The sequence below is a fragment of the Vicugna pacos genome, chromosome 1 (genome assembly GCF_048564905.1).
Source record: "Vicugna pacos chromosome 1, VicPac4, whole genome shotgun sequence".
NCBI classification, from domain to species: Eukaryota; Metazoa; Chordata; class Mammalia; order Artiodactyla; family Camelidae; genus Vicugna; species Vicugna pacos.
In genome coordinates this window covers 93,234,236-93,255,425 of record NC_132987.1, presented here as the reverse complement: position 1 = coordinate 93,255,425, position 21,190 = coordinate 93,234,236, and the positions used below count along the sequence as shown (strand labels likewise).

General features: G+C 35.7%; 1 long non-coding RNA gene across 1 annotated transcript in view; it reads left to right on the top strand.

Moving 5' to 3' along the window:
* Positions 1-4,852: 4,852 nt before the first annotated feature.
* LOC140699255 (uncharacterized) overlaps positions 4,853-21,190 on the top strand; it is a 40,485-nt gene continuing 24,147 nt past the window's right edge. The window contains exon 1 of the long non-coding RNA XR_012077314.1: positions 4,853-5,000. This is a non-coding gene — a long non-coding RNA (uncharacterized lncRNA). The remainder of the gene's footprint in view (positions 5,001-21,190) is intronic.

Below are 21,190 nucleotides of genomic sequence, written 5' to 3'. Positions count from 1 at the left end.
ATACACTTACTAGAAAAAAAAGACACTATTTTATCAAGAAATGCACTTTTCAGCTTAATGATAACAAAATATGATCGGAATGCCTATGCATCATCTTATTAACTGATGAATTGAAATAAAAGACATGTTCTATAGAAGTTCATTTAAAATCTATTTTATTGTTGCTTGTAACCCATGATTCAGAAATCCCATCTTTACTGTCATATGTAAATTGAACTTCATCTGCCAATTTCAAATAATTTAAGAATAACAATACACATCCTGGTCACAAAGCCTAGAAGGTCAACAATACTGTCTTTTGTAGTTTTGGGGGGCAGGTACCCAAAAATGTTGTGGTCTCAGAGTCAGTTCTGTGATTACTATGGTAGAAAAATTAATACAGTCCTTATATGTCTCATAACCAAAACATTGATTTTGGGTCTGTTTGCAGTATGGGGATACATATGTGGAAAAGAAATGAAAAAGAAATTCCAAATACAGGGACCGTGTCTGTGTGTGCATGTTTCAGTTCAAGTCTCTGGCTCCTTTCTCCTCCCATGATCTGGTAGCTGACAGAAATGAAGTTCATAATCAGATTTCTGACCAACCAATGCAAAATAGCAAGAGAAATTGGCCACTTACAGGCCAAAGTTACACGTAAGAGGAAAGAGGAACAGGTAAGGGAAAATGAAAGGAGAAAAGTTAAAATGGAAATAAAAAAGAATCGAAAGAAAAAGAGAGAAGAAAGAAGGAAGGAAGAAGGGAGACAGAAAAAAATAAAGTGAAAATGGATACATGTATTCTTCTTGTTTCCTCTCTTTCTATTTTTTTTTTTCTGGCTTTGCAAGTTAATTTGTGACAATCAATGTCTATATAATTGAAAACTCAGAGATAGAGCAGATTGGCAGGAGTGATTATAAGCCCTAGAGGGTTGTGCTCCTCTGGGCTGATGTTGTCCCACAGCTATTTCTTTAGAGAGACTATCCAAAGAAACTTGCTTGAGGATATTCTCACAATGGAAACCAATCGGTTTCACTACAACTGAGCTAGGAGTTTGTGAGGTAAATCTTTCTTTACATAACATTCTGGAGGAAAGTGAGATGGGGGCTGGGGATATGTGTAATCTGTAATTAACTAATGTTAAAATAATTTAATTTTGCGCCAGTGGCTAAGACTCTTATTTTGGGAGCATTTGAATTTAAATACCAAAACCATTGTTAAATATTTCTATTGGTTGGGAACTCACCAGTGAAGTTGCAGTCATCAAAAATTACCTAAGTATTAATAAAAACCGGTTGAATTTTCTACAGTGCATCAAATATGCTTATCACTAAACTTGAAGTCTGAAAGAAAAGGGTATCTTTGTGTAAGCATTTATTAAAGATTGAACCAGTAGTCATTTATTTTCATTTAATTTTTATTTGTTTTTGGAAACTTGACAGTTTCTTTAAGAAAATCAAGTAGCCACAGAGAATTTCCCTTTATCCTCTTGTCACGGTTGGGTGTGGAGCATTGTTGTAACCTGACATATTGAACTATTTTTTTTAAAATCTTTCAAAAGTAGTTGTCACATTTTAAACAATTGCTAAAAATTACAGTCCCAGATATTTAATCTTGCTATGCTTCTATGTCGCAGCATTATTTAATTTTATCTTGATAAGCTAAATTATTTCAATATTGTCTGATAGGCCTTATATGTTGTCTTTGCAATTAATATTTTATACTGGAAAGAATATAAAGTAAGCCAAGTTACTGAAATTAAGAGAAAAAATGTGGTATAATCTATACTTATTGTGGTAAGTAAAATGGAAAGCCTTGTTAGTTAGAAATATGCTAAAACAAAGTATTTATGCATTCATTTTTGTATTCAGTTTTGAAAAATTCCCAACACCTTATAATTCTAGGAAGAGACAGTTTTGTTTAATAGTTAAGAGACAAAGAGAATTGGGTTTAAATCTTGACTGTACTATCTGTTCTTTTTTTTTTTTTTAACCTTTCACATAATCACACTAAGCCTCAGAATACTCATAATTTTAAAAGGTAAAACTAATCAGAATAAAACACATAGGTAACGGTTATTCTCTGTTTCCAAGTCTGCCCAGGGATTGACTTCAACACCAAGGACCATATTCTTTTTAAGACTGAAATGAGTAGATATTCTCACAGAATATGAAAACCCTTATTAATGTTGATATTGATGCATAACCAGTAGAGTTATGTGTAATTAATGATAATGTTATTATTCTATAATGATTTTCAAACTAATTATCTAAACACATACTTCCCAAGCTATATAAAATTAAGAAGTATAGGAGTATATTTTATTATATTATATTTTTCAAACATACATTACTTACTGTCAATTTGTCATTCTTATTATATGAATTCGTCTTGTCCAAAAGTAAAAGTGTTACTTTTTCTTTCTTTCTTTCTATCTACTCCAATTCTCTGAAGGTTCACTTATGGATTAAAATTAAAACTGGACGAAAGCACAGATACCACAAGAGGCTGACTCTTGAGCTATTCCCTGCTGTTCCTAAATCTCTGCTTTCTTTTCTAATTCTTCCTGGATTTAGAATAATGTGATACTTACTTCTTTTCTTCAGTCACTTTTTGGATTGCCTTAAGAGTAGGCCAAACAAACTGGCAGCTTCAGATTGGAGGAGAACTCATGAGAGAGAATAAGCAAACCAGACATCTTCAAAGCATCCTCTTAATCAGCTGCCTTCTCCCCTTTCTATGGCTGAATGAAAGTAGCAGCTCTCACCCCTGTTTATGTTCACATGACCATCATGAGGCAACTACTAATCATTTCTATGGTGATATTTTAGCTTAAATTTATATTGTATTTTATTTTAACTGCAAATTTTACTTGAATATCTTTTTTTCCATTGATTATTATTATGCTGTGTTGTTGTGTACAAATAACTTAAAAAATATAGTGATCATTGGCCATGTAGTTCTGTATGACAGATAATGAATTAGAATAAGCCTTGAATCTTTTTGAATTAGAGTTCCTCCAGATATATGCCCAGGAGTGGGACTGCTGGATCATACAGTAAGTCTATTTTTAATTTTTTGAGGAATCTCCATACTGTTCATAGCAGTGCTATATACAATAGCCAAGACATGAAAGCAACCTAAATGTCCATCAACAGATGACTGGGTAAATTACTAATTTATAATAATTAATTATTATGATAATTAAATTGACATCCATAAAAACACTAAATTGTATGTGGAGTACAAGAGCAACAGACTCAACTTTTAAGTTGAGTTTTAGGTGCTACTATTATTTCTGAATCTGAGGATGAATAAGTACATTAGGTGGACTCATTTTAAAATTATTTATCATATGTCATCCTTAGCTAATGAGTTTTGTGTTTAAATACTTAAATATATGTAGTATTAAATCCTTCTGGGATGAGCAATTGGGTGTATAAATTAGGTCACTATACACTTACTACCCAAACTGGAATACTTTACAGTGAAAGTGGGTGTTAGTAATAATTAAAGTTAAAGAATGGTGGCACTAAGACTATCTTCAATAAACAGGTAAATTGTGCTCTCAGAACCAGGTTTGATGTTAAATTTGCTGCTTTGAGAGCCAAAAATTCCTTTATCACATCCTTTTAGTAAACTTGTTGTTTCTAGATGAAAAAAAAATGATTGGTGACACTTACATAGTTCTTCAATGTTCGTTGTACATATTACATGTTTTATTCCCCACAATAATACCATAAAGAAGGTAATACTTTTAATTATCACTGCATCACAGGTGAGGAAATTGATACATGTTACATATTCTTTAGTTTTTCTGAAGTCAAATTCACTCAACTAATTAACATTACAGCCAAAACTCCAATGCTGTGTGGAAGTCATAGCCCACATTCTTAAACGGTACTCTGGAAGCTTTTGGAGGATTTTTATCAGGAAGGTGACACAATCACATTATGTCTTGGAAAGTGAATCTGGTTCTGGTGTAGAAAAAAAAACATGAGGGTTGAAGAACTGATATAGAGAGAAGAGTTACAAGATGGCTGAAATAATTATGAAAGGTCTAGAGCAGAAGTGTGGACAGATAGAAAGAAGTAGAATTAATATGGATTTAGATATTGGTGGAGAGAAGGTGCGAAGAGAGTGGGTTTGGCCTTTTAAAATCTCTTCAGAAAGTCTATACATAGTAATACCATCTATTCATTCATTATTAGTTAGCAGGTGTTTTCTCTGTTCTCCTCAAAATATGTGAACTTTGATTTAGTAAGGTATTAGCCAGAGAAATTATGTTCTTATAATTATTGTAGAAAGAGGACATTTTAGAGTAATCAATTTTAAGGCTTCAGATTTTAAAAATATGCTAAAAGTGTTATAAAAACTTGAATTTTAAATAATTATGCAACAATTGCTTTTCACTTGCTTGATTATATATTGTTCTTTTACATACATAAATATAAGGATAAATTAAGAGACATATTTCAAAAGGCTCTGTAATAATCATTTTCTTATTCTGAATATATTTATTTTTAAATGAGAATGAAAGATACTCACTTAAAAAAACTCATGATTCCAGCTTATTTTAGCAGCCACTGAGAGAAACTATTACAAAATTTAAGTTCAATTACAGATACTCTACTTTTCTTAAGGAGATTTAAAACCTGGTGCTATGGGTTGAATTGAGTCTCTTCAAAATTTACATGTTGACGTCCTAATCCCAAATAGCACAGAATGCGACCTTATTAGGAAATAACGCTGATGCAGATGTAATTAGTTAAGATGAGGTCATTAAGGTGGGTCATAATCCATGTGACAGTTGTCCTTATAAAAAGGGGGAATTTGGAGACAGAGGCATGCAAAGATGAAGCCAGAGATCAAGCTGACCTTCTACAAGCCAAGGAACACAAAAGACTGCCAGCAAACCACTGCGTGCTGGCAGAGAAGCATGGAACCCAGTCTTCCCCAGAGCCCTCAGAATGAACCAACCCTGCTAGCACCTTGATTACAGGCTTCTAGTCTCCAGAACTGTGAGACAATACATTTCTCTATTTATTCTATCTGCTTTGTTACGGCAGCCCTAGGAAATGAATTCATGTGTTATATATCTTTAATACACTTATATATGTTTTAAAAATATTAGTCAATCTTCTGATTTCCTCTATGTTATAAATGTAACATTGCTTCCCTTTTCCATTTACATATAAGCCAGAAGAAATATAATAGTATTAATGTAAGACTAAGTTCCATGCTGAATATTACAATGCTTTTCAAGTGTTAAAAGTTAGAAATCTGAAATTACCTTGGGACAGTCCATTATTATTAAAGCAGTTATAGCTAAATAACTATGTGGCCTTGCAGCAATAACTTAACACTTTTGGGTCTTAGTTTTCTCACAATGTGTATCTGAATTAAAGATCTTGATGGATCTTTTTAATTATAAATTCATGCTTTGTAACTTTTTTTTAGGAAACTTTACCTGTTATGAAATTAAATACACTCAGTAACCTAAACCAGTATTTCTCAGTTTAATGTGCATAAGAAATACTTGGAATTCTTGTCATAATGCAAATATTCTGAGTCACTAAATCTGATGTAGTACTGAGATTTTGTATTCCTAGCAATCTCCTACACGATACCCATGCTTCTGGTTCTGGACTGCATTTGTGTGGCCAAGGATTTTAATTTCCCATGGTTATCAGATGAATTTTAGTCTTCACCCTCACCCAGGCTGTCATTACTAATGGCATTAGCATCAAGGATTTCATTTTTTTAAATATCCTAGAATCAACATTCCTTGATCTAATTATTAATAATTATGCTAATGATGAAATAATAAGTGATAACAAAAGCAATAATTGTTAACCAATTATTGACTGTTATTATGTTCTAAGCAGATAAAGCTGGATGTGTTTAGAACTATTGTTGCTGAAGTGGCTGTGCTGGGGTCTAACCCCACCCCATTCTAATTCAGGGTCCCACCTCCTTGAGCACCATTCTCTATGAATGTATGAGTGTATGTGTGTATGTATTCCTGTGTGCTCATATGCATATGTGTGTGTATTTGTGCATGTATGTATATGTCCTCTGACACCATTTCAGAGACCTTGGATGACTGTACTATTTAGGAGCTATTTTGTTTTAGTTATTCATCTCTAACTTCAACAAGTTTACTATGTGCGTCTCTGTTTGATTTCTCCTTCTCTGTTATGACTTCAGCCTCTGATAGCTTCATGCTTCCTGGTTCCATTGTAGTTTCAGATTTATCAACCAGACACCACAGTCAGTTAAATTCTACTCTTTTCAACAATCATAAGTTGCTATACCGCCTGGTCTGTCCAGGCTCATCAGGCCAGTCTATGTTCTGTAGCCCATTCTCTGTAATCCCTCGTCTAAGGTGCCCACTTTTTTACAGCAGCCATTCCAAAGATGCGTCATAGAACACACATTCACTGGGTTGATTTCAGATCCAAGTATCTTATTCATAAAAACTAAGTTCTATCAATTATTGCTTATCTGTTTCCCATTTCAAAAATTGTACACAATTTTTACGTCAAAGATGTATCAAATATACAATCCATAGTACAGGACCCAACAGTTATTTTAAAATACATGAAATACGTAGGAAAATGTCCAAAATCATGCATTTGACTAATAAATGAATTCTATGAATATGTCAGTGGGTAACAGCATAATGTATACTTTCACATTATAAAACCACATCTGGGGTACCAGATTCAATTACTATCAGCACATATGTGGAAATTTAAACAAGACTCTCAAATTTCAATACAATCATAAAAATGGGCAAAGTATTGATATGCTCAACTGCAGGGTAATCCTTCAAACATAATGTCAAGCAAAGCAAGACAGACAGAAAATTGTCTACACTATGTGATTGCATATTTTTAATATTCATAAGGAATTCAAACTAACCTATGGTTTTAGAAGTTGGGATGTTTTTTACCTTCAGGGGCACAGTGTATGGGCGAAGTTACAAGTGCCATTCAACTTTGTAAAACTTCTTAGTGCTGTGTGGTTTTAAAAAAGGGAGGATGTGAAGAAAAGGGAACCCTTGTGCACTGTTGGTAGACTTTAAATTGGTGCAGCCACTTTGGAAAACAGAATGAAGATTCCTCTAAAAAACAACAATAGGGCTACTACATGATCCAGTAATTCCACTCCTGGGTATTTATTCAGAAACTGTAAAAACACCAATTTAGAAAGATTCATCTGTCAATGGAGGAGTGAATAAGATGTGGTATAAATATACAACGGAATACTGCCCAGCCATAAAAAAAGAATGAAATCATGCCATCTGCAACAACATAGATGGACCTTGAAGGTATTACATTAAGTGCAATATATCAGATGGAGAAAGAGAAGTGTATGATTTCACTCATACATGGAATCTTAAAAAAAAAACATACAAACAAAATAAAATGAAAACCATCTCCTAGATAAAGAGATCAGATTTGTGTTTCCCAGAGGGGAAGCAGGTTGGGGGACAGGTGAAACTGGTGAAGCCAGTCCACTGTATGGTGGTGGGTGGTAACTAGAATTGTGGCAATGATCATTTTATAGTATAGACAGATGTTGAATTATATAATGCTGTACACCTGAAACATATAATAAAAAAAGTTTTCCTTAAAAAAGAAAAAAATGTTGACTATTACAAAATGTTTAAACTTGATAACTTTGAGTTATTTTCTAAAACTTTTAAAATGCTTTAATATTTCATACAGAAATATTAAACGACACTGTATCACATTTTCCTCATTTTGTCTTGTGCCATGTTTCCATATTTGTCAATATAATACTAAGGTAGACAAAGATGATATGTAATACAGAATTAAATAATCAGCTGGCCATTGCAATAATTTGCAAAGGAATTGACTCCCATCCTCCTGGCTGAGCATCACTAGACAAGACTCAAGTAACTGCTGATCTCTCCCTCATCCCTCCCTTCTGAGTCACAGAATGGGCTCTGGGTGCAGTTGAGAATTCAGCATTGTGTCCCCGTCCTCAGGCTGAGAAACTGAATACTGTCTCATCATTCTGAGCAGTCTTCTACTCTGTCACTGTGTCTGCTGTTTCTCATTCCACTGTCACTAATAATCTTGGCTGCTGCCAACATCGCAGCTGCCTTTTATTCTTTCTTTTTATCTTGTTAATTATCTCTAGCTTTCCGCCTCTTTTATAAAAAATGTAATATTTGTTCTCCTCTTCTTTTTCCCCCCTTCCCCTCCCTTCTCCCCCACCCTCTCAATTTTCTCTCTCCCCCTTATTTTTGCTCATCCGTTTTGGTGTGTTACAAAGTCATCCAAAAGCTTTTCTTGGTGAATTGATTAATTACAGTATCTGGAGTATATGTTTCACAACATCTAACTACTTTGTCCTTTTTTCTCCCACAGTTAATGTTAATGTCAAATTCTGGCCCTCCCTCTTTTATTTCTTTCTGAATCTAGTATTTTTTTTCCTTCTTCTCAGTATAAAGGATGAGTAAAATTTAGAATCTTGTGTGTGTAGATGTGTTTGAGTTATGTGTGTGTTGACCAAAATTGCCAACAGTAGCTTATATTTTGAAACATATGAATGACATTCAGGTAAAATTACTAATTTAGTTGATGAAATAATGCTCACTTGGGGGGTATTCTATAGACTTGTAAAAGGAAGAACATATTCAGAGATTCGGTGCATGTCATTTACTTTTCAAATATCAACCTTTAATTAATTTCAGGCTTCAAATGAATCAGCTTCTTCAATCCTGTACAAATATAACCAATGTAGCATTTTAAATTCAGTTTTTAAATCAGTGTTAAAATAGAAATATGTAATTACTAACTTTAGTACTTCCTAAACTAGTTAGGAATTTCAGAAACTCTGCTTAATAAGTATTGCAATGTTTCTTCGTTATTTAACCTGCTAAATTTTTTCAGGCAGTCCTTGAGCTTCTTTTTTAAACTATCTCATTGCTTGTTCTGAGATCTAAATGTGAATGGGTCTTAAAAGCATTTAGATTGTGCCTAATACACAATAAGAGCTCTAAAGGGAATATTTATATTTTTTCTTGTGTATTACTGTAATTATTATTATATAGGTTGGCAAGCATTATTTCTGCTCTATGAGCTAGGAATATAACCTTTAATAAAAAACAGTCAAGTCAATTTATAAAACACTAATGCTAATTTGTGAAGAGTAATTCCATAAGTTGAGGCAGAAAACACATTAGATGTATCTGGGACATCTTGTTGTTGCCAGAAAGCAAGTATGCTTGTAAGGACATTAAGAGAAAGTTCTAAATGACTGAAGAAGCTGCTTAAATATATATCTGTATTTTAGTCTTTGCAAACAGGAAAGAGGAACCATGTTAAATATTAGCAAACTTAGTTATCTCTTAAATAAAAAAGTAATGTGTCAAGACCTGCATCTTCCATTGACTTTGGTGACCACATATCATGATCTATGTGGAAAGAACCAGAGAGAGTCTAATAATCAGTTTAAAAAATGATAAAATAACCAAGTGCCTAGAAGAAAGATAACTCTACTGGTAAACCCAATTCCTTAGGAGAGCCTAGATGATATTTCTAATTATAGTAAAGAATTAAAAAAGAACAGATCAGGTTAATATATCATAAACATAGCACAATGGGTCAGGTACTACTGTGAATGCAAATATAAAGTACAGCTCAATTCCAGGAAAGATCTATGTTTTAGAAATTAAAATCCATAAGAAAGTTGGAGATAATCATAAACCCTTGATATAAAAGTGAACCTACATTAAAAAAAAAATCTCATGACTGGTTACTTGGTATGGAATTGATTCATAAGATTAATGTGTTCACCAAAAAACAAAGTAAAAGTAATTATAAGCATACCTTCCTGCGCACAACAGCCACCTGACTATGAAGTAATCTAGTAAAAATAAAGTCTGGTTAGTCGGAAAAGGCTTCTTTGAAAACAGAAATGTTACTGTTTTTCAATTGTTTTTTTTTCCATTTGTGAAAAAAAAAGTCTGCTTCATTCTCAGAAAATTCAGAGAAGTGTCGAATGGTGAAAAAAAAATTCTAGATCCAATATTCTTCATCGTCATTAAACATTTATCAAGTACACTGTTAATTGCCAAGCTGGTGACATGTCTAATTGTTGCATCACAAATTGCAGTCACTGGCCCCCACTTGCAAGCCTCCTTTGTGGGCATTTCACACCTACAAACTCTACTGTGCTCGGCGGCTTAGGCAAAGGTATTTTCTATCAGATGAATCTTTGGCCTTAGCTCATTGTTCAAAACTGAGTTACAATGAATTCAAGTGCAGCTCTAGATGAGTAGAAATTACAGTGTTATGGGATCGAAACAATTAAATGTATAGAACAATTAGAGAATAACAAAGTTAAATTCTGCTGGAAGTTAGGCGAATCAAAGAGTTTAAATCAAATAATCTTGATCTCAGTGATGAATAAGTTCTTTTTACATATAGGTGATGAGGAAAGAACTCTACTGGAATTAGATTTAAGATCATGAGTAAACTATAATTCATAATGGCTATGTAATGTTTAAAAATGGCAACTATTTTTATTTTTAAATGTTTTCATTGAAGGCAGTGACACCAGCTCATTGTTTAAAAAAAAAAAAGCCTAATAATGTTGATTAAGTTTGCCTGATGTGTAAAATATTATACACATATACACACACACACACATACACACACATATGATATATATATAAGTTTATGTGTTTATGTGTGTAGGCCAAATAATGTCCCACCTTGAAGATACTTTCACCCTAATTCCTGAAACAAGTTAATTACATGACAAAAGGGATTTTGCTTTTGGAATTAAATTTACAAATCAGCCAATCATCTTTAAACAGGTTATCTTATATTTTCCATGGCCCCTTGTAACCCCAAGGGTCCTTAAAAGATGGAAGAGACAGGCAGAAGAGTCAGTCTGAGAGATTCCACAGGTGAAGGAGAAAGAGAGGTCAGTGAAATGTGAAGTATAGAAGGACCTGACACGCCTTTGCAGTTCTGAGACAAAGAGGGTTCTCAGCCAGGGAATGCAGGCAACTTCCAAAAACTGAGAATACACAGCCAAAGGCCAGTAAGGAAACGGGACCTCAGGACTACAACTGCATAGAACTGAAATCTGTCAACAACCTGCATTAACCTGGAAACTTTTTCTTCCCCAGACCCTCCAGAAAGGAACACAGCTCCATGGATGCCTTGATTTTAACCTTGGGAGACTCTAAGCCGAGTCCCAGGTTGAGTTCTCTGAACTTACAGAAACTGTCAGATATTAACTAAAAGGGCACTGTTTAAGCCACTAAGCTTGTGGTACTTTGTTACGGCAGCAATAGAGAACATCTTTTAGATTCAAATCCACATATTTTTATAGCACTTATAAATACAATTATAAGATTCTTAATCTCTGTTTTCTTATCATGAACTTTAAGCTTCAGAGATTGTAGGAATCTTTGACCACCCAGGACAGCATTACCTGATTATGAACTTTGGAAAATGGTACACACATCTTTCAAATGTGGAGAATATAAATCTTGAAGAAAAAAGTATTACAAAGCCTTGGAAGGATTGTTGAATATCATATAAAATGCTGATTATTTTGGAATTTTAATTTATGTATTATCTAAGAATAGTTGTTAAAATGCCAAATTGTGTGCTAAAGTAACAAATATTTTTGAACCAAATCAAAGCATTATTTACTCACTTTTTCAAGACCACTTTTTTCACCTTTTTATCCAACGTTTTTCTCCATCTTTTTCCCTCAATTCGTACCTTTTTTCTTATTCATCTTCCCATCTCCATTTTTATTTGCTGTTTGTGTATTTTACATGTTTAAAATTTCATATGCAAATATTTAAGGTTTTTCCTGGGAAGGTAGCATAAAAATATAAAAATAAATAATATATACAGCAGTCCATTTAAAAAGAATGCTGTTGTTGCATGGTGAGGTCAGAAAATGGTCAATAAATGCTGACTTCTGCTATTTCAGCATATTTCAAGATCAAGTCAGGAAAACCCATATATTTCAGACTAAAGTGAGTATAAAAGGGAAGAGAACTATTTAAGGCACAGCTGTTGGAAGAGCTACTCTTTCCAACACAAAAAGATCACAAACAGTAGCTGGTCAATCGGTTTTATAAAAATAATACATTGTCCAGAGAAATAGGACTTGTCAGTGGTGATATACTCAGGTCACAATTCTCAATGAGGCTTTTTAACACTTGGCATTCACCACATTGGGTATGCTATTATTGTGAAAACATTACCCAAAATCAAACTAAAAGCATAATTCTTAGAATATAGCACATGATTGAAATATATTCATGAAATGAAGGAGTGATCAGTTTTTTAGACACAATTAAGAAAAAAAAAGAAAAACAGAAACCTCAGAGAAAAATTTCTTCATTGAATCATTCTACTCTTCAACAATCTAAAAATGTTGTATTTTAAGCATGCAATTCACTGTACTAGAAGAAAACCAGACTATTATGATATGTGTTTCATATCTCCTTGAATTTAATGTCCTTGACATATGTTAAAACAACCCTAAATATTCTGGATGACTTACATAAGAAGTGTTTCTGCAGACATGACTGTATTGATTGCCACATTAAATAGATTACAGAACATCCATATATTTGAGTTGCCATCAGGAGTCTTCGGAAGTTTACATCTTCCAAATCTCCCAATGACTTCAGACGTGTTTGTCACTCCGAAAAGCAGTCTCCTTGTCATGATTTAGTCCTTGAGAATGAAATTTTGGCCAATAGAGTCAATCATACTTGGATATTTAAATTCCACAAGCAAGGAGTCTTCAAGCTCTTGCTTCTTTATTTTGTTTGTTTTTCAAGCTCCTCCACTCACTTCCTCACCTTCTATGATGTGTGATGAGATAAAAATTTTATGGAGCAAGAGATCATGTAGAGATATCAGAGAGAGATATATGATTCTCTAAGAGTTAAAATAGAGGATCTGGCCTCTTCTTAAGAGTTGTAAAAGGTATCCATGAGAAAGCCATGGTTGGTTATAAAGAAATACAATGTTTACTAGGCAAAGTTATAAAGGCAAAGAACCCAATTCAAGATGTTAGAAGTGCGAGGTCTTGTGGAGAGATGAGTAACATTTTCTTCTCAGGAATGTGGCTGAAGCACAAAGGGTGTTTGATAAGGTGGAATGCCAGTGCCATACAGGTTTTGTTAAACATCCTGATGATTTTGTTGTAAAAAAAAAAAATGAAAACCATCTAAGTATTTGAAGTAATGTTACTGTCGTACTTAAGTGCATAATGGTGAGATACTGCCTACCTGGGAAAACCCTTGACCCAGAGAATGGGAACGTCTTTACTCCCCATCACCAACCATTACTTACATTTCAGATTTCAGTGCATGGATTTATTCTCTCCTTTCTCATTTATTCTCTCCTTTCTCCCTTCCTTGTGGTTAGTGTGGTAAGAGCCCAGACATTGTCATGCAAGTTATGTTAGTTTTCTATACTGTGTAATAAACTATCATATAGCAGCTTAGATAACACATATGAATTATCTTACCAGTTTCTTAGGGTCAGAAAGCTAGGCATAGCTTAGCTGTGTTCCCTGCAGAGGACCTCCTGTGACTGTGATCTAGGTGCTGCCAGGGTCAGGCTTCTCGCCTGGAGCTTTGACTAGGAAAACTTATGCTTTGTTACACCTGTGGCTGTTGGCAACATTCCATTTGTTGTGATTTTAAGATTCATGGAAGTTTTATTTTTGCCAACAAAAGAAGAGAGGGGAGGGGGGACTAGAAAGAGCCTACTAGCAAGACAGAATCTTAATGTAACTTAATTATGAAAGCATATCCCATCACTTTCGCCATAGTGTTGGTTAGGAGTAAGTCATAGTCTTGCCCAAACTGAGGGTCAGGGGTGTATTGGAGGAGGTGATGATTATACAAGAGCATCAGCACCAAGAGGTAGAGATCATGGGACCAGCTTAAAGTCTGTCTGCCAGGTGCTTGCTTTCTGTCTTCGTCTTTGGTCACCTTTTTCTTCCACCAGGCAATGTCTGTATCGGGCTTTGCTGCCCTGGCTGTGTACTAGATGCACACGTGCACTTCCACTGCCACCTGTTGTTTTCTGGCTTCATCCTACTGATGTTTATAGTATGAAATAATTTCATGATTCATAGTGATAAGACCAGAGATTTAGAGTTTAATATTTGGGTAAGCAGAGGTTGAAGCTAAAATGCACTCCTGTACAGAATATCCCCGTGAAGATATTAGATCAACTTTCTTTTTGTAAATTGCATATTCAAGTAATTTGTTATTAATAAAATAGCAAAATGACATCCAAAAAGACTTTACTTTAAGCAGGAACAAAATGATCGTATTTTGCTTTGTTCTAGTCACCAAAATATTTCCACACTATCACCGTTGCCTGGGTCATAGTCAGTGGAAAACAAACCATTGACAGATGCTTGAATTCCATGCATGCATAAATAACAACAGAATAAATGGGTGCATCATTCTGGCTAATATGCCTCCGAGTGAGACAGCATGATATCAGTGCTCATGCTGCTCAAAAGAGTGATCATTTCACTTTGCAGGCTAAAGGTCACGTCATTTGATGTGTAACACCCTTTGAAAGATAATCAATGTTTTCTCTAGACATGTGTTGCACTAGGAAATTACTGAATGAGTTTTATTTTCAGAAACAAATGCACCTGTTACATCTTTTTTGTTTTCTCCTAACACTTTAAAAAAAATGAAAATTACTTCTTAGCATAAAGTTAGAAATACTTTACTAATTTGAGCATAGTCCCCGAGAACACTGCTATCAAGACTTCTATTAATTTGCCAAACATTTCACAGATTTTTACTTTTCTCTAGGGCTATAAACTGCTTGGGGCACCATTTGTAAACTTTAGTTCCTAGAGCCATTCAAATTGTACTAACTTATAAAAAATAAAACTGATTTAATAAATCTACTATAAAATGAAACTAAATATTTATAAACCACAAAAAAAAATGACAGTCTAAGTACAGTGAATAACCCATCAACTTCTCCTCCCATAATACAAAGCTATTATAAATACTTTTCAAGTTGACCCAATAATTTTTCTTTCTTGGATTCTTTTTCTCTCATCAATAATTACATGAGGGAATATGTAGAAAAGGAGTATCACTATCTACCTTTTTTATAATAGTAGAAAATAATCAAACAGCATAATAGGAGTGTCAGTGAGATGATCTACAGTCCTTTTAATGCTGCAGTTGGTCACAAGGCCGTAAGTGACCTTCATCGTTGCCTCCCTAAACCACCTATTCTAGGCTCCCAGCTAGTAATGCCTCTGCTCTAAGTAGCTTTCCTGTGGAGGTGACAAAGGATCAGGGATTCTCTGTCACAGGTTGAGTTCTTCAGAAACAATGTTAAGAAGTCTGGGATCCAGGATTTATATTAAGGATCAATATTTGTGAAGGAAGGAAGAAGAAGCAGGATTAGGCAAACAAAGAACACTATCTAGGCCTGATAGAGTCTTGGCCAATCCAGCAGTGAGTTCTGGGGCAGAGGTTGCCTGTTGGAATTACCCTATGTCAGGACAAAATGGCCAGGCCTCCATACCTGTGCCCCACTCAGCCATCAGATGAAGGCTTCCCCTGGATGAGTAGAACCGTGGGAGAAGTTACTACCCAGATGAGCCAGCACTAGGATCTGACAGCTTCTGAAGGCTGTCTGTTGACTACACTTCCTAAAACCAGGGAGAACAGCCTTCTTCAAAGGGAGAACTGGGTGCCACAGCTCCATACCTACCCTCCACTGTTTCCTGTATTTTCAGCAGGCCATGGCTACTGTATGACCATTTACAATTACAACTGTGAAGAGAAACTCCAGTAGGTTACCTGTAAGTAAAACATATTCTTTCCTGCCTCTATTATGTAATGTTCACCCTACACCCTCATGATTGTCAGGATTAATAACTCACGCTAGTATGATACCTCTCTGCCAGCCTCCTGAATGTGGAGGCCAAAATGTGACGGCATTAGAAGCAGAGTACTGACCTAAAAATAGACAGTAGAATTGGCATGCTGAAATAGGAAAGATCCAAATGACCCTAATATCCCAAATGTCCCTCATGTTGGATGGAGAAGCTCCTTTCTGTCAGATGTTCTTTTTGTCTTTTAGGGGAAACACACTGTAATGACCTACTAAAGTTTTCAGATTTAGATTAAGGCCAGATTTTATCATTGTTTGAATAGTTGATCACAAAATCAAACCCAGAAAAACTGCACCAAAAACTTAACAGACAAATATATGTGATATGATATACAGATGCCCTTATAGGTATCAATATCTCTATCATATAGTCATCAATAAAAATCTAGGAAATATATGTGAGAATAAATACTAACTCTGTTATATGAAAAAAGGAAAACATGACTGTGCTGAAATTATCACTGAGATATGTTTAACAGTTGATCTTACTCACATGTGTAAGGCAGGAAATACTTTCCCCCTCTTCTCTCCTAGGTTCTCCAGATGGGACCCTGCAAATTAGACTGACAGGAGACAGATTAACAAAATAAGAACAATTTATTAGCTCATGCAGTACGCCTTGGTGGGGAGGTCTCAATGATGATAACTAAAAAGGATTGTTATAACACAGGCTTATAATAGCGTCTCTGCAAAGGGCAATATATTTGCATAAAAGGGACAAGACAAAGTAAAAAGGTTTTAGGCTTTAGGCGCAGGAAACTGTGGGAAGTTAAATATATGGGAAATCAATGGTAGTGAGACAGGAGGTCACAAAAGGTCAAAAAGTGGGCAGTGTCCCAATTCCTAGAAGCCTTCATCCCTTCCCCAAAGTAGTTGGAATAATACTACCACTTGTTAGCATCGAAGTTACGGAACCCATAAAAACTAACCACCCCGTACCTCTTGGCCTTTTCTCCTGCCTTTTGAGAAGGCCAGCATTCTGTACATGGAGTATGTATCTCTCTGAATAAATCTGCTTTCACTCTACTATGACTCACTCTTGAATTTTTTCCTGTGTGAAGTCAAGGCCCTCACTAGGCGGGGTTTATCCTAGGGACTTAACCTAGGCCTGGGACCCGGCTAACCTCTTACATCTCACATTTTCCTATATCAGAAGACAAGGGCTTGTTAGAGAGGGTTGTTTGTTTATGTAGATTTTTTTCCCTCAGTTGCATCTTGTCTCTGGTGATAAGGTTATTATCTCCATCCTGGTACAGGAAATGGGGGAGGGACCCCTTCCCAAGAGAATTTATGTTCTGAGTTCAGGCAGATAAAAGGAGGGCAGAAAGTTCATCATGTGTCTGCTTCTCCTCATCTACCTTCAGCTCAAAATAATTATATCAGAGTGACATATTTTAGGATGTCATGCTCTGAATCCCTTCACCTGCCTTTTCAACTGCCTGAGTGTGTGTCTAATCATTTTCTTTTTGGTTGACTAAAAGCTGGATTCAATAATGGCCTGTTGAGGTTGAAATCCCAGCAACGCCTTGATGCAGGGCCTGCTGCTACGTAATCTGTGGAACTGAAACAGAGCAGGTCCATGTGGGTCTTCTCTGGTATGAAGCCTTTCTGTGTCCACCATTTCTTGTTAGTAGGACAGTGGCTTCATTCAGTCACTGTGACCTTCCCTGAGTTCCAAAGGGCAGATTCAAACATTTGCTAATCAGAGAAGGTAGGGAATGCAGAGAGAAAGGAGGAGTAGTCAAGAAACAATTGTGCGGCCTTGGGGCAGGGTCCTGGTTCCCCCTCAAGAAATATACATAACAGTATCTTTAAGCTCTTCTGCAGGAACCAGGGTCTCCACCCAGGTGGAGGAAGGTAACTTCAGGCTGGGGACATGATTCCTGGAAAACCACCCTGTTACCTTATCACCAACCAATCAGAAGAAAATCACACACCCTGCTGCCCTCATCCCAAATTTTGCCGATAAAAACTTTTCCCTGAAAACAATCTAGGAGTTTGGGTTTTTCTAGCATGATCCACCCATTCTCCTTGCTTGGCCCTGCAATAAATCTTTCTCTGTTCCAAACTCTGACGTTTCAGTTTGGCCTCACAACGTGTCAGACACATGAACCTGTTTTTGGTGCAAAATGAAAACGTGACATCCCCTTCTTCAGAAAGTGGGAAAATTATCCTGTTAAAGGCACTAAAATATAAAGCTTTTCCCTTTCTCCCTGGGCTCTCTGTTAACTTGTCATATTTTTTAATTTTGCTATTTTAAATATTACGTGATTAACATGAATTTTACAGTTTATTTTTACATTGTGGAATGCCAGCTTTAAATGCAAATATAAGAGTACGTAACTCATGCAGAATCATTGAAATTTGTATTTCATAGTTCATCATGCCTATGCATTTCATTTTCCCAGAAGAATGGATACACTACAAGTCTAACTCAACTGCTGTTATTTCATTGCTAAATACTTGCACATTCTATCAACACTCTCTATCTTTGGATTACTGATGGGTAAGGAAAGACTGAATGACATTGGATTTCCCTTTTCTTTTATAACATCATTTTTAATGTGAATGGTTGGGAAACACAGGGAAGTAACACAAGAGAGAAAGGGAGAAAGCTCTTTGGTGATTCCAATTTTTTTAGAACGCCAGTGGATTCTTTCTGCCTTTGAGTTAAGTTCCAGTTTGAACAGAGAGCATAGTCACTCAGGGCTGTCTGCACTGCTGCTTACCTAATCACAGATGTAGCAAGCTTAGCTTATACTTACTTTGAGTCTTGTTGAATCTCATGGATTGAGGGTCACCTGGAATTCTGTGCTCATGGGCCATCACAAATACTATATGCAAATGGGGAGACAAGGAACAGAGAATACAAATCTTATTCATATATCCTTTGCATATGTGCATGATGGATTTTCTCTTGGGCAGCAGAACATTAAGCCAATTGTGGGGGCTTCTGAGGTCATGTCCATTTGTGATAACGCAGGCTGAGTGTTCCTGACACTCATCCTGTCTTAGTGTGATGTAGAAGAAGAGGTTTTAAAAACTTAGAGCAGGCAGCTGCTCACCTGAGCCTGCCCGCTCTCCCCTGAGAGTGTACTATCCATCCTTTAATAAATCCTCACTTTACCTTTTTAAAAAAATAAAAATAAATAAAATAAATAAAATAAAAAATAAAAACTTAGGGCAGTGGAAAAGTCATCAAGCTTTTATTCCATAAAATGTATAATATCACGCATGAATTCAAATAAAAGCTCCAAAAAATACTTCGCTTCATTAAGAGAAATATCCTGGAGAAATATACAGTTGAGGATTGTGCTAGTTTTTCTGAAAAATCACTGCAGTGGTTCTTTTTCATATATTAGTAATAAAATGAGAGATGCTGCCATTGAAATAGGTTCGTATGGAGGCAGAAACTAATTAGAAGTATTTAACAAAAAGAGCAAGAAGGGCAAGGTAACTGTAATAAAGTAGCAAGTTACACTGGTATTCAAAAAATCTGATTTGGTGGCATATTGCTCTTCTGTTGGCTAGGAATGAATCAGATGTGTAGTATATCTGTCTAACCAATATAAAAGTTGACTGTCAAAAACTTGAATTGGAAAGTTGGAGTCATGTTCCGTAGGAATACGGAGTAAAGCACTCCCTTTTATGTCAAGTAAACTTTGACTCATGACTGTGCTTTATAAGAGGAAACAGACAAAGAAGCAATTGCCTGTTTATGTAATTAGAGGTTTAGATACAAAGACAGACATTTGAAAATAGGCCCAGGGTGTGAGAATGTGGTGACATACAAGAGAGGACCCCTGAGGAGAAGGCTTTTAATATCAAATATTCAGTATGATTCAACTGTGGGTATCAGTCACCTCTTCCCCCGCGTATTAGTCATGTAGGGCTGCTATGACAAAGTACCACAGACTGGGAAGATTAAACAATAGAAATTTATTTTCTTTCAGGTCTGGAGGCGTGATCCAAGATTAAGATGTCAGCAGGGTTCACTTCTTCCCAAAGCTTCCACTTGACTTGGAGAAAGCTCTCTTCTCCCTCTGATTTCATGTGGTTTCTCTCTGTGCTTATCTATATTCAAATCTCCTTTTCTTATAAGGACACCAGTCATATTAGGTTAGGGTCTACCTCTATGACCTCATTTTATCTTAATTACCTCTTTGTCAGTCCTGTCTCCAAATAAAGCCACATTCTGTGGATAATGGGGAGTTAGGACTTCAACATCTGCTTTGGAGGGACACAAATTAGCTCAGAACCTGCAGCCATGAATTCATGGACTAAGTGGCCATGGTGACAAGAGTATAGGGTAGGCAGGACTTCAAGAACATGGCCTCCTTTCACCATGTCCGCCATGGCTACCACCACAGCTGGGTGCCTTTCTTGACAGCAGCAGGGAGCAATGTTGTGCATTAAAAATAATAGCATAACTGGTGTGTCCAGGATTACATCTAGTGGTATGGCGGTTTCGTTGGACCATTTCCCAAGCAATTGTGTCATAGACTATTTCAATAGCGTATTCAACGCTCAGTTACTGTGCTCGCTGTGAGCATACGCTTAAGAGTGTGTTTTCAGTCCTGTATGGTATGAATCAGTGGATGATACATCATGTTGTTTCATCCTGAGCCAGAATAAATGAGTCCAGAAACTAAAGAGTGGAATTGGAGGTGGAATATATCACTATTACAACCAGACACTACTATTAAAATGTTCATTCTCTGACCCTCAAAACTGGACTCTACTGATTTAAGAGGATCTGTGGGTTTAAGAAGTCTGACCTCAAATCCGAGCTCTGCTGCTTTAAGAGATCTCATTGGTAACCAAAGGAGTAATCCCTCCACCAGGGGGTAAGAAAGTTTCTATTAAATTGGAAGCTAAGATGCTCACCTGGCCTTTTGTTTCTCAATAAAACAAGATCAAAAACAAACAAACAAAGTAAACAAGTTATCTTGTATAATGTAAAAGAAGGAATCGGAAGTTTTAGTAATCTAGAACTGTCCTTTCAGTTTTATATAATGTAATGTGTGATCTGATCATCTCCCTAACTAAAGCGAGAGAGATGAATTTCAAGGGGGAAAATTACAAAAATAAGTCTGGTTTGTTTAATTATTACTGCAAATTGGGTTATATGACAAACAATTCCCATAGCTTGAGAGGCTACACCTGCATTTCTAAGTCAAAAATATATGGAAAGAACATAAAAAGATAAAAATATTTTCATCAAACATGATATT